The 25,454-nt window shown below is 41.0% G+C and overlaps 1 long non-coding RNA gene across 4 annotated transcripts in view; it reads left to right on the top strand.

Moving 5' to 3' along the window:
• LOC142098388 (uncharacterized) overlaps positions 1-25,454 on the top strand; it is an 87,516-nt gene that overhangs the window by 41,895 nt on the left and 20,167 nt on the right. Inside the window, exon 3 of one of the 4 annotated variants that reach the window (XR_012678346.1) lies at positions 14,462-14,801. The exons of the other annotated variants lie outside the window; for them this stretch is intronic. This is a non-coding gene — a long non-coding RNA (uncharacterized LOC142098388). The remainder of the gene's footprint in view (positions 1-14,461; positions 14,802-25,454) is intronic. 4 annotated transcript variants of the gene reach the window in all.

Below are 25,454 nucleotides of genomic sequence, written 5' to 3'. Positions count from 1 at the left end.
GCAAAGCGTACGAAGGGCTACATCCACAAGAGCTACATGCTTGGTGTAATCGCAATGGCTTACCAGCTCCTCTCTCACTTTCTCCAGCTGCTTCTGCAACAGCCTGATCAGGGGAATGACCTGACTCAAGCTGGCAGTGTCGGAACTGACTTCTCGTGTGGCAAGTTCAAATGGCTGCAGAACCTTGCACAACACGGAAATCAGTCTCCACTGCGCTTGACTGAGGCGCATCCCCACTCCTTTGCCTATGTCGTAGGTGGCTGTGTAGGCCTGAATGGCCTTTTGCTGCTCCTCCATCCTCTGCAGCATATAGAGGGTGGAGTTCCAGCGCGTCACAACCTCTTGTTTGAGGTGATGGCAGGGCAGGTTCATGCTTTTTTGATGTGCCTCTAGTCTGCGGTAGGCACTGGCTGAATGCCGAAAGTGTCCAGCAATTTTGCGCGCCACCGCAAGCATCTTCTGCACACCCCTGTCACTCTTGAGGTAATGCTGCACCACCAAATTAATGGTTTGGGCAAAACATGGGACGTGCTGGAAATTGCCCATATTTAATGCCCGCACAATGTTACTGGCATTGTCTGACACCACAAATCCCCATGAGAGTCTAAGTGGGGTAAGCCACTGGGAGATAATTTCCCTCATTTTCTCTAATATGTTGTCAGCGTTGTGCCTCTTATTAAAGCCTGTAATGCACAATGTTGCCTGCCTTTGCATGAGCAGCCATTTTGTAGATGCTGCTACTGATGCAGCTGTTGCTGTTGCTGCGGAAGGGGATGCATCTACCCAGTGGGCTGTCACAGTCATATAGTCCTTCGTTTGCCCAGAACCACTTGTCCACATGTCCGTGGTTAAGTGGACAGTGGGTACAACCGCATTTTTAAGAGCACTGAGGACACTTGATCGTACTTCTCTGTACATTTTTGGTATCGCCTGCCTAGTGAAGTGGAATCTCGAGGGGATTTGGTACCGGGGACACAATACCTCCATCAACCCTCTAAATCCCACTCCACTGATGGCGGACACCGGGCGCACGTCTAACACCAACATTGCAGTTACAGCCGCAGTTATACGCTTTGCAATAGGGTGACTACTATCGTATTTTGTGGTCATGGCAAACGACTGTTGGACGGTCAATTGTTTTGTGAAAGACTTAGCTGTCTTACGACTTCCCCTCTGGGAAGATGACCGACTAACAGCAGCAACAGCAGCAGTGGCAGTAGTAGGCGTACCGCTGCAGGATTCCTCGGATGAATCCCGTATTGAGGAGGACTCAGTCTGGCTGCTGACTTGGGCTGCAGGACTGAATCTGATGGAGATTGTGGAGGAAGTTGACGAGGAGAGTGTTGCTGGTGTGTATCCAACTGGACCACGGGATTTAGGTGTCCCTGTACCGATGAGGGTCCTAGCCCCAGTTCCTGAACTAACCACTGAACTATGAAGGTTATTCAGGTGACGTATAAGGGAGGATGTTCCTAGGTGGGCAAGATCCTTACCCCTGCTTATTTGAGCTTTACATAAGCTACATATGGCCATACATTGGTTGTCTGGATTTGGATAAAAATAACTCCAGACCGAAGAGGTGCATTTTTTGGTCTTCTGACCAGGCATGACGATGGGCTTTTTCATCCCATGGACATCAGCTGTTTCCCCCCCTGGTGCCTCATTTACAATAACCACATCACCATCCTCATCATCAAGTTCCTCCACAGCGCCAGCTACATCATCAATAGCCTCCTCCCGAGCCACCTCTTCCCGTACAGTGATGGGAAGGTCAGGCTTGACAACCACCAACATCCTTGGACTCGCCTTGTGGATTTGTGATAATTTCTCTTTAGAAGGCAGAGTTGTTTGCTGTTTTGTTGCTGACAGCATAACTCTCTTCAATTTTTTGTAGGGGGGGAGGAGGAGGAGGGCTAAGATCCGTGGGTGAAGCTGAACCACTAGTCATGAACACGGGCCAGGGCCTAAGCCGTTCCTTGCCACTCCGTGTCGTAAATGGCATATTGGCAACTTTACGTTTCTCCTCAGATGATTTAAAGTTTCTCTTTTTGCTACTTTTTCTTAACTTGGGCTTTTTGTATTTTACATGCCCGGTACTACGAGATTGAGCATCGGGCTTGGAAGACGACGTTGATGGCATTACATCGTCTATGTCATGACTAGTGGCAGCAGCTTCAGCATTAGGAGGAAGTGGGTCTTGATCTTTCCCTACTTTATCCTCCAAATTTTTGGTCTCCATTATATGTAGCACAAGATACTGCAGAATGTGTGAACTTGGTAATATTGCAGTACCAATGGACTTATACTGCTGGATTGGTTTTGCAAATTTGGTTATAATTATTATATATTTTTTTTTTTTTAAATTTTTTATTTTTTTTTACTTTTTTTTTATTTTTAAAAAACTTGGGAATAGTGGGGAAATAACTATGCCCTTAGAAGCACAGAGCACAGGACACAGCACCACTGGACTGAACAGGACACGGCACAGGACCCAGCAGCACTACGGAACTCAGCAGGACAGAGCACAGGACACAGCACCACTGGACTGATACTGCAGAATGTGTGAACTTGGTAATATTGCAGTACCAATGGACTTATACTGCTGGATTGGTTTTGCAAATTTGGTTATAATTATTATATATTTTTATTTTTTTTTACATTTTTTATTTTTTTTTACTTTTTTTTTATTTTTTAAAAACTTGGGAATAATGGGGAAATAACTATGCCCTTAGAAGCACAGAGCACAGGACACAGCACCACTGGACTGAACAGGACACGGCACAGGACCCAGCAGCACTACGGAACTCAGCAGGACAGAGCACAGGACACAGCACCACTGGACTGATACTGCAGAATGTGTAAACTTTGTAATATTGCAGTACCACTGGACTTTTACTGCTGAATGTGTGAACTTGGTAATATTGCAGTACCAATGGGCTTATACTGCAGGATTGGTTGTGCAAATTTTGTGGTAATTAAAAAAAATTAAAGTAGTTTTTGGTATTTTTTAAAAAAAACTTTTTTTTATTTTTTTAAACACAGGGGAATATTGGGGAAATAACTATGCCCTTAGAAGCACAGAGCACAGGACACAGCACCACTGGACTGAACAGGACACAGCACAGGACCCAGCAGCACCACTGACCTCAGAAGGACAGAGCACAGCACACAGCACCACTGGACTGATACTGCAGAACACAGCACAGCACAGCACAGCACAGCACAGCACAGAACTAAACAGCACAGAACTAAACAGCACAGAACTAAACAGCACAGAACTAAACAGCACAGAGGACCACCTAACACACCCTCCCTCTACCCTGATCAATGCCCGAGTGAAGATGGCGGCGACTAGCGGGGAATTTATAGGATCCGAGTATCGTGAGATCCGACAACGGGATTATGAGTCAGAGCCTCAGTTTCACTTTTGAATTTGGCGCCAATACCCGGATCTGTCTCGGATCCGACTCGGATCCGCAACGTTCGGGTGGGCTCGGATTTCATAAATCCGAGTGCGCTCATCCCTAGTTTTTTACAGATGGGGGCACAAAACAGTATCTTGCCTAGGGCCACATGGGGTATTAATCAAAATCTGGTGACAACAGAGGCAAAGGGACAGAAAAAAAACTGAGTTCACTGGTAACCAAGTACTTGAAGTAAGACAGAGAGATTGCAAATTTCAAGAAGAATGTGAAGGTTTCCTGAATATTTTAAAAATTAACATGTTATTACAAAGTTTTTCTTGCATTCCACAACACTGAGATTCAGCTGCTCTATCTGCTTTGACGTTCACCTGCCATCAAGGTGTTGTGGATCTCTAGATTTACACTATGCATCAGGTTACAGGGATGAGCATATTTTCTGGAGGTCATACATGTGTAAAGTGTGTCACTACTATAAATTTCCTGATTCAGCATGACTGTAAATCTTACCTGCAACAGATTAATTGTAAATTAAAATGACAGACCGTGTATCTTGCGGGGTGTTTGTGGCACATACTTTTCAACTTATTTTTTACAAAGCCCTCTTTTCACTTTTCATTTTCAGAGGTAAGAGCTTAGTAACAATAAGTGATAATAATAAAATTATAATAATTAGTAAATAATTGTGCTTCAGATACCCCACGACAGGCTACTGCTGCAATGGTAAGAATCTCCAAGGGTACTCAATACATTATCTTATTTATATGGCACATATACACCAAACAGAAAAATATAGAACAAAAAAAGATATTATTAATATTATCATTGTTCTGTTTGTTTATAGGACACCAAAATATCCTGCAAAATGGTAAAGTGAGATATTACTCATAGAGCTTACAATCTAATAGGGAGGGATACAGGAGGGTGGGCAGTGAGGGTGCGGGGGTGAGGGCAGGATGGACCAGAGACAGAGAATTTAGGTTAGAAATTGAGACAATAATGAAGAGGTTAGTTGTTAACCATTTGTAAGTTTGAAAACTGAAATATATGGTGCAATGCCAGCTATGTACACCTCTTGTTTCACTACTTTTGTTGCAAAATGTTCAGCCTGTGTATGCTCAGAAGGCTATTCTAAATGGCTTCACCACTAATTCTTAGGTAGCCTCTCTCTAGTATGCAAAGTCCATTCAATCTTACCCTTTATCCTGCCAGTAATCATCATCATCATCACCATTTATTTATATAGCGCCACTGATTCCGCAGCACTGTACAGAGAACTCATTCACATCTGTCCCTGCCCCATTGGAGCTTACAGTCTAAATTCCCTAATATAGACACAAACTCACACACAGACTCATACAGACAGACAGTGAATCCCCAACAGCTGGCAGTGGCTCAGGCCATGAATCTCCCCACTTTTGACAGACCCAAACTGAGCCAATTTACAATTAGAGTTCTCACTAGCCCATGAGCAGTTTAGCAAATTCTTCACTTCTCGCAGCCAAAATGGGACCTCATCTCCTAGTCTCTGTTAGGTCATCTACTGGTACATTCCATGACTCACACTGATGTGCAAGTATCATATGCCCTAAGAGCCTCACTGTTATAATAAGGCCTCTTCTCTGGCATGGTGTTAGGGTTTTCATCTGCTTTGCATCCTGCTTGCTACTCAGATCTGCTATGTTGTTCAGGTGTATCTCTCTCTGTTGGTTGACTGTTGATTGGAAAGCTTCACTGTGTAGCTCTCACCTGTCTTGCTCTCATTGCCAGTGATAGATTTACACACTAGCTTGCTGGTTTCTGTATCTGTATCCTGTGTGATTCTGATCTTGAGTACTTTCCGGCCCTGCATTCAGCAGTCTCTTGGTTCCTGATACCTGTCTGTGCTACTATTTGCCTCCTGTAGGCACCATCTAATTAGTTACATCCTGTAGCACCAGAATAGCTAACCATCCTCGTACACCATGTTTGCAGCATTGTTGCTCTCTTGTATTGTGTCCTTGAGATGCACAGAGGGAAAGGGAACTTATGGCACCACCTACCCATAGCTAAGCTTCACATAACTGTAAGGACACAGTAAATATCCATGCAGATTCACATGATTCAGCCACTTATGTCAGGCAGTTTTAAAAGCAGTGCCCAAACATGTTTCAATGTTAAAGGATGCAGCCATGACTCAGAACTTGTCATTTGACTGCTAATGTAAACATGTACACACTAGTTAAAAAAGTGGCTTTTTAATAATCTACACAATTTTCATGAACTGCTGAAATTAATTCAACTGATTAAAATAGTATTATCCTTGTTTGTGTGCATATTTTGCATGAAAACACACTGTGATGCACGTATATGCACCCATGTAGATGTGCATGATTCCGGTGCTAGTCATCATTCCGATGACTACAAAGCCGACAAGAGTTATTTAAACAGGAAAATGCCAAACAGTATAATAGCGACATGTATAAAATACACACTTACTCAAAAAGTGACAGGCAACATCTCCAACATCAGAGATGTTGCCTGTCACATTTTTGTAGTTTGTATTTTGTACATGTCGCTATTATACTGTTCTGCATTTTCCCGTCTGTATAACTCTTGTCAGATTTCTGATCATCGGAATCACGTATCTTACCCCATGATTCTGCCACTTATGCCAGTCTGAGTCTGGAGAAGCTGGATGGGGCGTACTAATGTAGGTCAAATACAGTAAGGACTTGCATATGCAATTGCAAACAGATGAAGACCAGGAAAAAGAGCCGTATTATTTTTGGGTGTCAGAGGTAGGTTTAATTAGCAGATGAAGATGATAACACTCTCCAGCACTAGTGTACCATTTATAATTGACTGCTTTTGTTTTCACCACTGAAGCTGATTGGTGCTTTTTTTTGTCACTCATACGTATGTTATGCTATTGTAAGCGTGTTTAAGCAAAAAAATGTTTATTTTTGTTTTACATGCGATGGGGAGTTGTTTCTGCTGTATTAGTGAGCCTTTTTTTAAAATGTTATTTATGCTTAATAGCAAATGTGGTTGTTGCACAATAAACAAATGTATAAAAAACATGGGTCCAAGTGGAATGTAAGTGTCTGTCATTTGTACCTGGCATAAACCGTGTACATATATTTCTGGTGCCGAGCTGCGCGGATCTTAATATGGTTACAGCTCATATGTGCATAAGTGTTCAATTATTATGTCTAGCTTTTTTAAATGTAAATTACATCAATTTTACTTCCAACTCTGCATTTTTTATATTATAGCTTGCTTTTGTTATCTAGTAATTAGGCTGTTAGGTGATTGGTTTGTAGGATTGATTGGTTTTTATTTTTTTTGATTTTTGCTTTTCTCTTCAATTTTTTTAATTCTGGTTTGGGATTAAGGCTGGAATCGGGTTTGTTTACCAATTATGCATTCCCTGGTTTGCATTCCAGTGTGGAACACAATTCTGCTTCTGCCCATTTAGGCTTATTTGATTTAATATGTTGCAATTTATATTTTGCACTTGAACATTAATAGTTTGCTTTTGTTATTAAGTTTATTTTGTTACTAGGTGATTGACATGTAGAATCGGCTTTGCTTTTTTATTTTGATATGTAATTACTAGCAACAAAGTTGACAAGCTGGGAGAAGTTCAACATTTACACCTGTAGTTAGCTGGATTCAAGGAACCAAAACAGTAAAGAGAAAGGGAGAAGCTGATGAGCTGTAATTACTGTACAGCGCCAACACTGTAGACGGATGCACAACAACAACCATGGAGTAAAGACAGGTCAGGCACTTTCACCTCCTTAATTCCATGGATTCCCAAAGTTTAGCAGGTGTAGATAACCAGACACCTCATATACAAAAATGGTAGCAAGTGGAACCTGACACAGTCGATTCAAGAACAGAGCACAGCAATAGTTCAGTGCTAGATAGCAGCAAGTGGAACAAGTCATATTCAATGCATGAATGGAGCACACCAATTGTTCACTAAATATAGGCTTCTGTCACGAGCCACCGAACTAGCCGAGACGGGTTGTGTCCCTGGCCTTTTGGCTCTATCTTCTGGATTACTCTTGTTTGCTGGCAGCCACAAACTTTTGTTGTGTTTAATAACTTCCTGCTTGCTACTGACCCACGACCTCTTGCCTGACCCCGGTTATCCGTGTTCTGAGACGCCTGACTCACAGTCTCCTAACTCCGTGCTACCAGTTCATACTCATAAGCTTTTACTACATTTAATTCCTGGGGCATCTGAGTATCTGCAAGTGCATTTTACTCCACGGGAAACGCGACTGATATAGGTTAAGACTGCTTGTTTCAAAAGATTATTATAGGTTCTGGTAAGCCGTATCAGTTTCAGCCTTTGGTAGTACACAGAGGTACAACTCTGGCATAGTAGTGTGTTGTAGCAAAATGTCCAAGTGCACACGGAATACAGGCAAAGAAATAAATCATAGTTAAACAATGCATGGTCGGAAGGGGAAGCAAGCTAACAGCTGTAGTCAGTATAGAGTAAAATGAGGATACATGCAACAGGATTGCTGGACACTGCTCTGAGAGATTCAATCACCCGGAATGGGCTCCTTACACTGACTGGATCTTAAAAGCACAGTGATTCCCACTAGCACCTACACAGCATCAATGTTCATCAAGGCATTATCTTATTAACCCTTGCTGTGTTTCTTTAGCCCCAAACCAGCTGCCCATCTGAAAAAGGTCTTGGGAATCATAATTCGTAGAAAGTCTTTTGTATTGCACTTTCTTTATAGCAAATGTTACTCTAGGCCTCTGGGCTTCAGATGACAGAGGCTGAAACTTTTCATAACAATTGTATTTTAGCTGAAGTAGGTTTCACAGTTCTAAAGACTACAGTTTATATAGCAGGTAAAGTGCAGTCCTTATGCAAATAACAAGGATATTAGAAGTCACTGATAATTACTCTAGCCACAATATGATTCTCTTTAAACAGGATATGGAACTCTGAGATGTCATCTAATATCAGAAATAATTGTCATTAAAAAGTATATTATTCCTCAGTACATCAGTTTTAATTTTTTATATAAAAAAAGAAATCAGTTATGCCTATGTCGAAGTCAGATAATTGGATATGGTCATTTCAATTAATATCTAGCAACTTGATTGTCTTTGTCTGAAATTATGCGAATAGCACGCTACAGCGTGGAGGAGCGTAATCAACGGCAACACGTGACACTTATACACACATTTACACGGACACGCACACTTGTAATTAGATCATATTAAAAATAGTTGCAACACATAGTTATTTGTACTGAAATATAGCAGAGTCTATGGTGAAACGTTATCTAATATATATAAGCCTAGCGGCGTGTGTGTGTGTGTGTGTGTGTGTGTGTGTGAGTGTGTGTGTGGAAAAAAGTATTTTCTCAGAAAGGGCTCATCCAATTGACCTGAAATTTGGTATACTGACATTATTTGACAAAAAAATTATAATAGTGAAGTCAGTTAACTTTCATCATCCCCCCTTCCCCCCGTGGGAGGGGTAGTAAAGGCTAAATTTACCAGTTGAGGGCTCAAACTCTTGACCGTGTGGGTATTTATTTACCAGAGCCTGTGCTTGGTCATGGACAATTGTATGTCGCATTTTCACGAGACTTTCAGGAAGACTGATTGAGCACAGCGATAAGGTGTTTAGCAGAAACGTTGTGTACCGAGAGGTTTTAGAACAGTAAGACAATGGAGATTAAGGATGTGGCGATGAAGATGAAGGATGAGGTGATGGAGAAGAATGATGAGGTGGTGACATGTGGACAAAACCAAGTTAAAAAAGGGCGCTTACGTCAGGAAGTAACGCTCTTCCCCATAGGAGGCCTGGCCTAGCCCCAAATGCATGACAAGAACCTTTTTAACACCTTAAGTAGCTTGATTTGACTAGAATGCATGAGTATCATGCACGGGTTAACTTGTAATGTTATATACACGTTAGTGAGATCTAAGGTTCAGGTCACGGGAAACTTATCATGTCTGGTATCATTCTAATCCCCTATTTATACACAGACGTCCGGTTCAATCGCTGAAAGGATCGCACCTTGAGTATGCTAGTTATGGATGATAGGGAATAAATGATTACAATGACATTGTCTGTATAATGCTAATAGACCAGTTTGAACTAGTTCTTGGCAGGAAGATTAAGTATGCATCTTCTGGAGAGCTGACCCCACACCTGGATGGCATTGTTTGAACTGGCCAATGACCTGCATTACACTGGACCTTCCTAAAGCCTGAACCTATGGAAACATGCCAAATCATCTGTATTGTTTTCACTGTATCACTGACTGTATATAAGCAGGAGCTTTGGGACCAGTAGTCAGTCACTTTGACCACAGACTTCAGACCTGAATGACTGTACACTGGAACCAGAGCGCTTGCTAATAGTAACGCCTGTACTTATTTTATTCTGACTTATTATTCTGCTACTTTTGGCTATTAACTCACATTGTGCTTTGGAACCACATCACTGGAAGTGGACAATCATTATTGGATAGCGACTAGACGTACTTAACACCTACTTTTTGTGGAGTAGTGAAAAATTAGATTTTATTATTGAAGATTATTGAACTGTGATAATGGGGTAGAGAGGGTACATTCTTAACTGCATTCCTTGCTAAGCAGAGGCCAATTTTACTATACAAAATTAATTTTGGCAGATGCATGTCTCATCCTATATTTTTGTCCCTTCATGTAGCAGAAGGGCCTATCTAGCTGCACTCCAAGCAATTTAATAAAACATCACAAAATCACTCTCACAATTAATATAAGTCATAATTGAGGCTGAACTGAGATAAAACGTAAAAGTGTAATGAAAGAGGTGGTTCTAGTAGTGGGAGGTGACATTTAGGGCCTGAGTCATTAAGGAAAGTAAGGCAAAAAAAGGAGTAAATGTTCTCCAGGACAAACCATGTTACAATGCAAAGGGTGCAAATTAGTTTATTGTTTTGCACATTAAGAAAATACTGGCTGTTTTCTCATGTAGTACACAAATACTTGAAAGCTTTATTTTTACACTGACATTTAAAGACAAACTAGGGCATTCCCCACCCCAAATATAAATCTGTCCCCACATTTTATATATACCTCCCCCTCCAATGCAACATGGTTTTGTCCAGGTGCAAAGTTACTCCTTTTTTATGCTTTGCTCTCCTTAATGACTCAGACCCTTACACTTTTGCGCAGTGACCGTCTTTAGAATTTTCCAATTCTGAGGCCCTAAGTGCACCTTCAAGTGCACTGGGTGAGCTATCTAGGCACACCGCTGCATGAAGAAGGTCATTGTGCTTCAGAAATGACCACTGACGGACACATGGGGCTAGATTTACTAAGCTGCGGGTTTGAAAAAGTGGGGATGTTGCCTATAGCAACCAATCAGATTTGAGCTTTCATTTATTTAGTACCTTCTACAAATGACAGCTAGAATCTGATTGGTTGCTATAGGCAACATCCCCACTTTTTCAAACCCGCAGCTTAGTAAATCTAGCCCATGGACTCATACTAATTAGCAGACAAATACTGAACCATTGACAGAATTAACACCACCTACTCTTACTTTTCTTGGAGCTCTCTCAATTTGACTGACTGAAGATGCCCACAACACTGTGCATTACTCGTGCCGCAAGTTACAGCCTACAGAGGTTGCATTATTGGGCACAGGAACAGGTGTGTGTCCATGAATGGAGTATGAGAGAGGACCTCAACAGATCCGTCATATTGATAATATGTAATTGAAATGTTTGTAGTGTATACTTGCCATTTTCTGATATCAGAATGTGCAAATCTTATACAAATATTTACAGAAATGTCAATAGACTAGATCCTTTGAAGTGTTTTAAAGAGATCCCTGCACAAAGAAATGATAGTTAGTGAGCTGAAGTCCACAATATTCCCAACCAGCCTTTATGCTGATGTTTTTTTAGAATGAAAAGCACTTAAGGAAAATTTTAACACTTTATTTTGTGTGATTGTTTTAGGCAAAGTGGATTCTGTGGAGTTAAAAGAAGCTGTGTTTATTCAAATCGTAACTATGAGCCTCTCGAAGGCTATTTTTAAATAGCTATAATTATACACCCTTTAATTGTTATAATCAGATATTTTGTTAGAAAACCGTAACAATATGCCCAGCATGTTGTTTTTGAGGGTGGTTAATGAAAGAAGATTGAATAGTGGCGTAGTGGAAAAAGAATTTAAATTACAATGCTTCATGTACAGTATATGGTTAGAGTCCACTTTAAATGCAGACAGCTTGGAACACAAATTCAAGAATGTTCTAAAGTATCCCATTTTCATTCTAAAAAATCTCATGTAGAGCTCTAGTATAAGGATGTTTTAGAATGTACATCATGTTGCTGACACTATGTAGGTCTGGACATGGAGTTATGAATACATTACATTTTCTAATGCCATTAAACTGTCAGGTCAAATTTATCTGAGAATTGTATTGCCTCAGTCTTTTGCTGGCAGTGTAATGATTCTGAATACTTGTGTAAAATTTATATTACATTACTTTCAAGAAAGTAGAAATGAACAGATTTTAATTCCCTCTGTCAACAACAAAACATAAGAGAAAATGTGGTACAGTGATGAGAATAATACAGGTCTGCCACTCATGGTTTTCTGCAACCTTAGTCCTGGGCCTCTTGTGGCCTTTGTCCAGGGCCCGCGCTCCCATTAGCCGACGTTAGACAGTTGCCTAGGGCGCCGGGTTCTGGTGGGCGCCACAGTAAAGTATTGTACTTTAATACTGTGCAGCGACTGCTGAGCATAACTTCCATGGCCGCCGCACAACTTGAGATATATCCACAGGGAGGGGGGAGGGGCTATGGATCGCCACCATTGCCCTCCCCTTAAACAGCCAATGGGGCACACCGTCCCTCCGTCTCTTCCCCTCCACTCTTCCTCCCCTCACTGAATGTCAGGGGTGACATCATCATCACGTCCCGACAGTGTAAGTGAGGGACGGGACCCGGCAGAGAGGTGCATCTTTATGGAGTCAAGTTTAAGATAAGGAAAGAGAGGGGATGGGGCATTGGTATGCTACGGGGGGGACGGGACATTGAGATCCAGGGAGGGGTGACTGAGATCCAGAATGGGGACATTTAGATCCAGGGGGGGGGACATTGAGACCCAGGGGGGGGACAGTGTGCTGGTGGGGGGCATTGACATGGGGGGGGTATTTTGACATTTTGCCTAGGGTGCCGAGAACCCTAGCACCGGCCCTGCCTTTGTCACAAATCCAGCCCCAGTGTTGTAACTGACACACATTCCTCAGAATACAAATTTCATACCTGCCAACCCTGCAGTTTCTTGCATGGGTACAGATAGTGAAAAGGGAGTGGTCATGCCATGATGGGGCATGGCCACGTTACGATGGGGGTATGACTAGCACTTCTGAAATGTTAGATTACCCTTTATCCCCTTCCCCTCAAAACACCCAATCATTGTCATTCACCATTGCTCTGTTATTCAGAACATACCTCTTAAATGTCCATCTCGCAGATTCCTGCAGTCAGGGCAAATTGGGACTGTCTAAACTAAATCAGGACAACTTGGAAGTATGCAATTTTTGGTGATCAAAAAGAGGTGTAGCTTACTGAGACAAGGGTGTAACATTGATGGAAATGGGTGTTTTTATCATTTTTATTAGGCAATCTGGTACCAAATTACTCTGAATGTTGAGCTGGTAATTGTATGCTCTAAATGAGGTTGGCCAATCGCCATGGATGGATGGATGCTTAGGTCAGCAGGACAAACACTCTGAAAACTAAGCTGACAACAGATCACTCTCTGATCTTTGCCAAACAAGACATTTCTTGCTATCCACACTATTACATTTCTTATGCTTAGGGTGTCATAATTAAATCTGCTACAATATTATAAAACACAGGAGGAATGACTAACCATTTGCCAAAATAAAAAACTAACGGCATTTGATACATTTAAAAGGTTAAAGATACGCCTCATTAACAGTTTTAATAATTTAGAAAAAGTGTATCTGGTGCATAAGCCATGAGTTAATCTCAATGTTAACACTGAAATCAAATCCCTGATCTACATTTCATTCACAGAGGGATTATGGATGACAAAATAGATCAATCAGTCTTAACAGTAGTACATGCTTGGACAACACCCAAGTGACCTATGTGGGTTCTTTGGCCAAAGTGAGTGTTAAATAGGAAGTTCCGTGTTCTGATAATTAGACACACTCTTATGCTATCAGACAAGCATATATTCATTAGAAGTGGGCTCTCTGGGGGTAATTCATTAAGGAAAGTTAAGCAAAAGTAAGCAAGTAAGGCAAAACCATTTTGCATTGGAGGGGAGGTAAATTTAAAATGTGATGGCAGATTTATAGTTGGGGTAGGGCATGTCCTAGATCAACTTTAAATTTCAGTGTACAAATAAGCTATGAAGTATTTGTGTGCTACATGAAAAAACAGCCAGTATTTTCCTTATGTGCAAAATAATAAACTAATTTGCACCCCTTGCACTGCAACATAGTTTTGTTCAGAAAACTTGAGTATGAAAACTTACTTAATTTTTTGCTTAACTTTCCTTAATAAATCAGACCCAAGGAGTGCAGTGCTTTGTACAAAGAAAAAGTTTTGCAGTGTTTAATTAGTTTTCTTAACATAAGGTGTGCATTTAAAAGAGATGCCTAGTCAAAGAAATCTTTGCATTTTAGCGGGATGTTGTTAATAAACTATTCTATACTTGTTTTACCTCCTGGCAGCAAATATCTTTTTTGTGGCTGCTCTACAAATCTGCACACATGAATAAGGTGCAAAATGAACAGTCATGTCACTGAACACTGCTTTGAACCAGCAGTATCATAGTGTTACGGACTTACCTTATCGCCGCCGTCCGGAAGCCGAACTTCCGGGTTCGGCGGTCACATGACAGCAGCCTAGAGCCGGGCATTTTGATTCCCCATCAGTATTTAAATCTCACTCTGACGCTCGCTGAGTGTCAGAGCATCGCTTACCTGTTCCTGGCTCCTGTTCTTTGTGGATTGTTGTGCCTTCCAGCCTCCTGTTGTTTGCCTGTGTTCTGACCCCTGACTGTTCCACTATCCTGCCTCTCCAACCCCTGTGTACCGACCCGGCTTGCTGACTACTCCTCTATTCTTGTGACCCGTGTACCGACCCGGCCTGATTGACTCCGAGCTTGCCTTCTGATTCTGCCTGCTTCTCCTTCCTGTGTACCGACCTGGCCTGATTGACTTCGCATCTTCTGTTCCTACTCCGCTGCACTACATCTTGGGGCGAACCTGAGGACCGCGACCTGCGACTCCTGGGAGTGAAGCCCATCCCGCCTTGCGGCGGTTCTTGGTGAACACCAGGGAGATCGTTAGACTCCGCACCTCAGGTAAGCCAGCGCTAATCAAGATTAGTAGTAGTAATCCAGTAATCTGTTACACATAGTCCATAGTCAACACTGGCCAGGCAGCTGATATGCCCATACTAAACTAACATCTATCCAAATCGCACCCCTCACATTGACTGGTATCTCTGCTTGTAGGCAAGTAACAAGCCAAAATTGAACCTAATCAAGCCCCTAATACCAAATGCTCAGTGCTCCATTCTTTTGCCATCAGTGATAAGTCCACTACAAATTGTGAATGTCACAATCCACCAACACCCCCGCCCCTATATACTGTACACATTGGGAGCTGTTTGTAGACTCCAGATGTAAGGGGGTTCAAGGGTCAATCACTGTGCAATATGACTGGGGAGATCAGTAGATGTCTAGCACTGAATTCAAGCAAACTAAATGTAGTGCATAGCTTAAATAAGCCATTATAATAAAATATTACTTTTGAGAAAAATACACAGCAAACTATAAGATTTTTGTTATTGTCACCTGTAGGTAAGTTGTAACTTACAAAATACACTTATGTGGGAAATTATTTTAAAGTAGTATTTTAAAGCTACTCCTATGCAAAACTTCTATATTTAAGCATACATGAGCACCTATGAGCAGGGCCTAGATAAGGCAGAGTCACAGAAGGTACAAATTGACATGTAATCTAATGCTATATCTCGAGTGCGATAATTGTGAACTAACTGAATGTTTAGGGGAAATGGGAGAAAATGAACTGTCTATTAATCAATCACCCACAATTAAAGCTGCTGTTAGTTTTCAATAAACAAATTCACAGATTATATAAGTAATGTAATATACTGTACTGTACTGTATATAAACACACAAGCGCACATTTGCACTCCCTATCATATTATTACATAGCTAGATAGTTATCTCCAAACACATGACAGTTACCTGATTTTTAAATATCAGTATGCTGGTTATGAAAGCACATGCATCAAAATGCAGTCAGATTGCCTGCAGCAAAATAATTAATTTAAAACCAGTTTCTCTATTTTCTTTTAGTAACAATGGGGAGATATTAAAAGCATGTTTTCATTACCTACATATTGTTTTTTAGTTATTAATAAATATTGTTTCAAACAATCCGATTGTATTGATGGGGGAAAAAAAAGTCATTATCGCTTACATAGTATTAGTGTCCTTGAGTGTCTCCAAACTCGTTAAAGCTTTTAACGTCATGTTAGGCAACCTCTCAAGTTACAGCACTGATTGTGGGTCTCATAGACTGAGACAAAATGCTTAAATCATAACTCTGCCTCACCAAACCCAGTCATCTTCTGGGACTGACCCAGTGAGCTGCACAGCATTGACCAGGTGAAATATATAATACAAAGCCTTGAGCACTAGCAGTGCTTGTAACAAGTTGTAGTACTTTGTTACACAAGGGAAGCTCTTGTCTGATATAAACAATGTTAAATAATGTGTGCTATACTACCAGTTCATCTCTCATTTCTTTGCATACATTTCTTTGCTTACAATGATGTAATAGTTGGGATGGCCTACTAGGCTTTTAGACTCCCCTTGATCAGTTGCCTCATGGGGAGAACCCAATAGGTGAAATTAGGAACTAGACAGGGATTGAACTGCAATTAGAAGTGCCAGAACCTTGTTATGTAGCATTGTTTCTCCAGCAAGTGTCTCTTAAGCAGGAAAGTGTGGTAAGTGTGGTAGATGGACCATAATAATAATAATTATAGTCATTATTATTATTATTGTTGTGATATTATTATTAGTGTTTAATTAACACTGCCTGTTGTGCTGCACATTTAGTTAACCATATCTGTTCCTGTATATTCCTTGCTACCTGACTTGATTCTCCATTGTGATCCTTGACTTTGTTTCTCGACCCTGCTTGTAATCTGTTTGCCCTGACCTTTGGCTTTGATACTGGAAATCCCTGCTCACTGCCAGCCCTGACCTTTTGGCCTGTCCCTGACTATTCTGCATGCTACAGACCATTGACCCCGGCCTGCTTCTAACCACCCACTCCAGTCTTGTTTCTGCCTCCTATACCAGCTGCAAGTTTATCATTGGTAGCCGTTAGGCTAGGTACACATTGGGGTATTTTCCTCCCAACCTGTTATTTACACCGATTGTACCTACGACTAATGTTCCGATCTGTCAGGTGATTCATGCATACACACTATACACGATTACGTTCAGATCATCTGGTCCAAAAGTAGTGTAGTCGGTTAGAGAATGTCAGCACGATAATTGAACAAAATAAACTTTGACTTTTCCACAATCTAATTATAAATTGTGCTAGCTTCTGTGATTCTGAAACAAAATATTCAGTCTCAAAACGAACAAATTACTTACTAAATCTACAGCATTTCTACATTCACTGTTTGAGGCACTTCGTCCAGGAATCAGTCGTGAATTCATACACACTACATGATCGTTAGGTGATTGGGAGGAGAATATTAAACAGTGCGACCAACCTAATAAGCCGACAATCAGCATTTTGGGACAACTTTAGACCATCATGTAATTGCATACTAACACAGCATCCCACCAAACAGTCGTATGTCGGCTGTTTTGCAAGATTATTGGACAAAAAAGCTCCAGTGTGTACCTAGCCTTAGCCTTTCGCATTAGCAGCATAGTTTATTTTTGAACAATAAAAATACATCACTGAACTTAAATTTTTAGCTTTTTGTCTATTTGTTAGATGTCTATCTAACGAATTGACCCCCTATGACTAGAAATCTAAAATCCTGAATCCTCGTGGATTCCTATTTTTGTTATGGTACTGCTAAGATTCCCTTGAGCAATTCACTATCTTCTCATATGCCTTATTCTTTGAATCTGAGTCAGATGCAAAGAATTGTGCGTGTCACTACTACTGACCAGCACTACTTTAATGTCCTCTGTTGGGTAAAAAAGATGATCTATGTTGGACACGCAACTGTGTATAGTATCTAAACATGATGTTTACAAACATCAAACAGGGGTCTAATCCTAGTAAACCATAGATTCTTTTGCAAATTTGACAATTTTTCTTTAGGAAACTTTGAGGCAAATCTTAAACTTTAGCCAACTACGAATTCCGGTGAGGAATATTTACATGATGTCAAAATTTCCTCAAGAAAATGACAATAAGGCTTATTTACTATTTGCACAAATGTTCTATAAACCATACCAGCCAATGGTATTAATTTAGTGTGGTTTAGAAAATGACAGCAAACACCTAAGTGGTTGTTGTTGTTGGTTAAGGCATATTGTACCATTTTATTAAATACACCTTCATGTGTTTCTCAAAAATTAAATTGGTTCAGTCAATCTAACAGTTGGAGGTATATTTACTAAACTGCGGGTTTGAGAAAGTGGAGATGTTGCCTATAGCAACCAATCAAATTCCAGTTATCTTTTATTTAGTACATTCTACAAAATGACAACTAGAATCTGATTGGTTGTTATAGGCAACATCTCCACTTTTTCAAACCCGCAATTTAGTAAATATACCCTCTGGAGTGTTCTGCATTATGTTCAGTAACCTGATTCTAGTTGTGGCACCTAGCAATACTAGTGACCTGTGTGTCTTGCAGAAAAAAATCAGAGATGTTAAAAGTAATTTTTAAAAAAAGCAACGTATTTGGGTGCCCATATCATTTACTTTTGCTAATCGGTTGGTAATGCACATAGTGCAAAAGCAAAAACACACATTGAGATAATGTCCTAAAGAGTAAAACATCAATACAAAGTCCTGGCTACTAACACTTCCACTTTTTTCTGCTTCTCTCCTAAAATACTGCTCAGTTTAGCCTAATTTATGTCTTAAATTAACAATGAAAGTCATATGACATTGAGACTCTATATATTATGTGTCACTATCATACAATATTGTCTTTCATTGGTAAAAATATGCTTATGTCCTTTTCCATATCAATTGTGCTTGAAATGCACAAAGGTGTCCCATTGAAAGTATAAGCTGTAGCTAAGTTTCCACTACCTATTGCAATAAGAAAAAATGGTCTGCAAACACGCACAAACCAGGAAACACCCTGGTAAATGTACATGCTTCATCCTTCCAACCTTACTTAAATATCTTGTCCTGCAAAATTAAATCTCATTTTTGCCTCTAAACGCAGGGCCGACAGAGCACAGTAAGCCCAATACGCAGCCAGGGGCAGACTGGGAACTTAAAGTGGCCCTGTAAAAAATTCTTGATGTGGCCTCATGTGGGTGGGGCCAAAACAATGGTAGGTGTGGCCAACACAAAAGTAGGTGGGATTTAGAACTACTGGAATTTGGTTCTAGTAACACTTAGGAAAAGCTAGATGTGATGACTTGAGACACAGAGGTTCATCTCTAAAGCAATGCAGGGCAAAAGCTGCCAGTCCTGTGTTATAAAATGACATGAATCCTTTTGCATTATCTGCGACTGGTTTATGTCTCTGTGCTCAAACTTGTTTAGCTGCCTACTAACATATCCTTCCAATATCCCCTTCATAGAAACATAGCTTTCTTTGATTAATAAATTTAACTATTACAAAACATGCTGCCACAATCCTATCTGATCAGTCTGCCAGAGCAGCATATGCACCTCATGTACTGTTGCATCTGACCCCGACATCATGATATGAAAACTACCTATCAAATCACTCTCTACATATAATATATAAATGTGTACTGTGTGTTTCAAAAAAAATGCATTAAAAATAATCCTTATAACTAATGGCTATCCAGTGTGGTCACCACAAAGGTGAAATGCTTCAAGCATCTGCAAGAAAACACTTCTTTTGTAACAATTGTGTATTAGCCCTAAATGTGCCCAGTGATTGGGGGATTGGTTTTACTTAATAACTGTGCATACAATGGCATAAGTGAAGGGGAGAGCTATTCCAAGGGTTTGCTGGTGATATGATAAGTGCAAAGGAGGCAGGATTAATGATATTGTCAGTGTAATTGCGGCTAGCCATATGTTCAACAAAGTGATCTGAGAATGGGACCAGTGCAAGGTAGAAGGCAGGCAATGGAATCAATGTAACAACCACTAAAGTATCACTAAAGTATCAACCGAGCTGAAATAAGGCTCTGAGGGGCCCGTGACACTTAAGACAGAGGGGAGGGTTATCATTTTAGATCCATTTTAGACAAATACACAGGCAAAACTGTGTGCGCTACTGTTAGATCCACGCAGCTCTGCCATCACGAGCAGTACTTGGCTAAGCGGGACTTACCTCCAAACTGTCCTTGTAGTCGGACCAAATCCTGACTAATCAAGAGAGCCACCCAAATTCAGGACTGCCCCACCAGATTCAGGGCAGTTGGCAGACTGTCCTGCTCTCTCCTACCTGTTATTGTCACTTTCACCACCTGTGGCTGCTGGTGTCTTTAGATAAGTTGCTGCTTGTCTGGATCCTGGAACGCTGGAGGCTCTATATGGAAAAAATAATGGGTATATGAAATTTATAAAATGCCAACCAGCCCCAGCATTATCAATAGCACCCTCATTTAATAACTAGGCCTCCCTCCAGCCCCAACATTAAAAAAATAGTACTCAGATTTGATAAATAGATCTATTTCTCACCAATCTGCACTGACATTAAATTAATAGCATACACATTTAATAAATAGACCCATTTCCCTCCAACTAACCCCAGCAAAAATGAATATCATTTAAGTTTCCCAGTACCATTTCTCCCAACCATCCCTGGCATTAAATAATTCTTATTCACATTTAATAAAGAACCCTCCTCCCCACATTCAATTAATATCCCCATACCACCCCAGGGTTAAATCAAAGGTCCCATCCTAATTTAATAGGCCCCACTATTAAATTAAATAGCCCACCAATAAATTAAATTGCTCCACCATCACCCCACAAATAAAATAGCACCCATTAGACCCCACCTAAACTCCACCATAAAATTAATAGCCTACCTCCCACCATTGCACTATTAGGACAGCACCCCTCCCTTCCCTTATATAACACATTATATTAAGAACCCAACCATTCCCTCATACAGCATAGCAGGCCCCCCACTTTCAATCACACATTCAGTATAGCAGCCCCCCCTTCTCTCACACACAGTATAGTTGCCCCCCCTTCTCTCTCTCACACACAAACACACACATAGTATAGCAGCCCCCCTTCTCTCACACACAGTATAGCAGGACACCCTTTCTCTCTCACACACACACACACACACAATATAGGAGGGCCCCCCCTTCTCTCACACACACACAGTATAGCAGGGCCCCCTTCTCTCACACACATTATAGCAGGGCCCCCCTTCTCTCACACACACACACAGTATAGCAGGTCCCCCCTTCTATCTCTCTCTCTTTCACACACACACACACACACACACACACAGTATAGGAGGGCCCCCCTTCTCTCACACACACATACAGTATAGCAGGGCCCACTTCTCTCACACACAGTATAGCAGGGTCCCGCATTCTCTCACACACACACAGTATAGCAGTGCCCCCCTTCACACACACAAACACACACGCTGCCCCCCCTTCTCTCACACACAGTATAGCAGGGCCCCCCCTCTCTCTCACACACACACACACACACACACACACACAGAGTATAGTAGGGCCCCCCTTCTCTCACACACACAGTATAGCAAAGCGCCAGCTTCTCTCACACACACAAACACACACAGTATAGCAGCCCCCCCTTCTCTCACACACGTTATAGCAGGGCCCCCCCCCTTCTCTCTCACACACACACACTATAGCAGGGCCCATCCTTGACACACACAAACACACATGCTGCCCCCCTTCTCTCACACACAGTATAGCAGGGCCCCACCTTCTCTCACACATGCACACAGTTGAGCAGCCCCCCCCTTCACACACACACACACACGCTGCCCCCCTCTTCTCTCACTTACCTGTTTATAGGAGCTGCTTAAGATTTCTCTGTCTGCTCATATGGGATGGCACCTGTCACACAGTGCACATCCCATGAGACATCTAACACTGACGCCCCACCCCCAACGGCACCCGGTCCGGGGGGGACTGCGCTCGGCACTCACATCCGCCCCTCATTCGGGTTAGGAATAAATCTTTTTTTTAAAACTTCTCCAAATAAACACCAAGCGGCCTCCTGTGGCCACTGTCCTACCGGGAGAAGTCCCGGTAGGCTCTATGGCCAATCTGCCTCTGTACACAACACAGCATGAGGGCAGCATGCTTACCGGGAAAACCTGACTGCAGCAAAAGTTTTCCGGTACTGGTGATTAGAGAGATGCAATGATCATATGTGTCTAAGTCTGCATAGAGACTTAGATGAACCCCATTTAACTGCATATGCGCAGTATGGAAGAGCACATTTTACGCTTCAGAGTTGGACTTATGTCTAACTCTGCAAGAGGCCCTTGTTACAAAACCTTTACTTGCCCTGTTGACCCACAGTTTTACAATTTATATGTAGTGCTGGCGACCCGAGTGGGCCGCACATGTGCATTAGATACCTCCCCTGCTGGCAGAGAACTATATCTCCCAGCATACAGTGGGGAAAGGAAATATTTGAATCAGCTGTTAAAAACAGCAGTTGGAGATTCAGGGAGGCAGACATCCTGAGGGAGTCCCCTGCAGCCTGTCAGGGAGAGAGTAATAGGAGTCTGAGAGACAGGGGGATTAAGGAAAGAGACATACCCTGAGAGAGTGGAGAAGACTTTTCAGTGGATGAGTGGAGGCAATTACCGGAATCCATTACAGAAGGGAGCCATGCTGCAACTTGATGCCAGAGATCTGTTGGTTAACTGCATCTTATAGCACTAATTATGGGTTTATCTGGACTGAGTACCTTATTGTTAGTTAGACTGGGAACAGATGGGAAGACATGAAAAGAATTGGTAATAACCCTTTTGCAGGACTGTGATTTAATGACAAGGGTATAGTGCAGGGAAAGGCAGAAAAGTTTTTCATTAAAAGAAAAGTAACACAAGAGTGAGCTGTAGAAGCCGTGATCATCAAAGGAGCCAATAGTTGTCATATCAGAGAGAAAGAGGGAACCATGCGTGTACCACATGTGTCTCTGCAGCCATATTTAACTAGAGTAAAGTCTAAGGAAACATTGTGCTTTACAATATCTTCAAGGGAAAGACATAGGGCTAGATTTACTAAACTGCGGGTTTGAAAAAGTGGAGGTGTTGCCTATAGCAACCAGTCAGATTCTAGCTGTCATTCTGTAGAATGCACTGAATAAATGATAACTAGAATCTGATTGGTTGCTATAGGCAACACCTCCACTTTTTCAAACCCGCCGTTTAGTAAATATACCCCATAGTGCTTAGTTAAGAGAAAATAAATGGAGTTGCTATTGCTTGGAGGTTCGTGTATTGTGTTAATTCGATTGCATGCATGCTATAACATTGCATTTGGAAAATATCCTAGTGTACAGTCTATCAAGTTGATTCAAGTTGTTTCTGAGGAAGTAGAGTGGAGAATCTCACTTAAAGCCAAGTTTTGAGAAATGTATTTGCCAATATATGTTTGTGATGCTAATATCAGTTTGTGATATGTGATGGTTTATGTGATGTAAGTTAAGTGACTATAGTGAAATTGCAGGATTGCAATCAGAAAGGATAAGTGGGAAGAGGAACCTCTTAGAGATCTAGAGAGCGATACGTGAATATCTACAATTCATCATCATCATCATTTATTTATTTATATAGCGCCAACATATTCCGTAGCGCTTTACAATTGGGGACAAACATAGTAAACTAATAAACAAACTGGGTAAAACAGACAAAGAGGTGAGAAGGCCCTTCTCGCAAGCTTACAATCTATTTGACAATGGGAGTTTGACACATGAGGTTAAGTCTACATTTGCAGTCCGACTGCAAAGGTAAAAGTGACTCATAAGCTAAATTGTGTTTATTGTTTGTCAAAAGTCATTTGTGAGGAATTGTATATATCTTTGTTTATAATTATCTGTCACTTAACATATTACTGTGTTAAAAGTTACCTCAAAATATCTTTTAACATTGATATCTATATTTTTGATAACAAAACCTACAAAACTTTAGGAATCTATGCTCCACCAATAAATGTGCTGCTGTGGCTTCGAAAGTCCAGTCTGGTGTATTGCTACTTTATTTATGTGTGTCTGTGGTATTTAGTAGGTGGGCGGAGGGTTCCATAGCCTGGGTACACACTACAGGTTTTTCATTCGATTATCGGGCCAATCCCATCACAAACAACCGTTCGTCCCGATATCGCATTAGTCTGTATGCTACAACGAGCAACGATTATCGTTCCAAAGCACATCGTATCGGTTGATTTGAATATAAATGGACTAAAAATCTCGGTAAATGATCTAATGGTGTTGTTCCAATTCTGCAATGTGTACATACCCACGACCAGCAGTGTATCAACAAAACCCAATGAAAATCCTGCCTTACCAGACTAAGGAGGAGGTACTGCATAAGAAGATTTCAAGGTACAGATTAATATACAAGGAGGAAACACGCACAACTGTACACACCCTCCATTTGGGGAAAAGAGGTGTTACATATACAATACCGTTTTTCACCACTGTAGGAGGATGGAATTTTATTAAAACTGTAGATTTATAGATTTATAGACTATATTATTTGTATGCTATGTGTATATCAAAACTGTTGCGTTATTTGACAAAAGTAATGGTGGATTGGAGTTTATGAAAGTCCAGTGTTTGCAACTGTATAGTTATCAATAGGACCCCATATCCATCACCCCCTGTCATAAATCCTCTTCTTGCCCTCATAACCTATTATTGCTATTGAACATATAAAGAAAAAAAGCAAACAGTACTTAGGAGTCTCTTTTCCTTTAATATTACATTTCAAATATTTTTTTCTGTTTTTTTTTATTATTTTTACTTTATTATTAATAGTTTAGCATCACAATGTAATGGTAAAATACTGTGGTATTTCAATAAAGTAAGTACCACTCGGGCCGCTCTGAAACGCATTACTTAGCAAAAGATCAGAGAAATGTTGCAGAGTTAACTTTTTTAATGTCATTATCTGCACTGGTCAGTTCCAGGGTAGGGCCAACACTCTGCAGAGATAGTGGCTGCTAAATGACCTCACACACTCAGCAAAAACAGAAACAGCTGAAAAAAAAGACAGCAGTGTACTGCAAATTGTATCTTTCCTATTGCAACTAAGGTTACTGAAGGTAAAATACATTGGCGCTGATGCTGAGTTGGCTGCTATTAGATTGATTTAAATAAAAAAAAACTCTATAATACAGCAGATATAATATTCCTTCTTAAGTACAAAAAGAAAGTAGTAATAAAATCAATTTTAATATATTCCCACAGAATCATATAATATATATGCACAGTTAATTATAAAGCCCCTATCAGCTTCAGAAGTGAATTTGCAATTAGCCAATCAGAAGCTACTACTTGAGACCTTCCTCAATATCAGCATATATTTGCACCAGTCCTCAGACAGCCACAAATGATACGGCTACTGACAGGCCTGTATGTGTCTTCGTGCTTCTCCCTGCATCTGTATGCAATGACATTAAACACGCCCTTACCTCCCACTTCATTACACTCAGCTGAAGCTCCTCCCACATCTGTAGGACAGTGTACTGGTGGAATCAAGAAGAATTCAATCAGTTACTGTGCCATCACATGTTGTGCAGGTGAAATACTAGCTGTTTTTGCAT

This window comes from Mixophyes fleayi, chromosome 1 (genome assembly GCF_038048845.1).
Source record: "Mixophyes fleayi isolate aMixFle1 chromosome 1, aMixFle1.hap1, whole genome shotgun sequence".
Taxonomy (NCBI): Eukaryota; Metazoa; Chordata; class Amphibia; order Anura; family Limnodynastidae; genus Mixophyes; species Mixophyes fleayi.
This window is presented reverse-complemented; position numbering and strand designations above follow the sequence as displayed.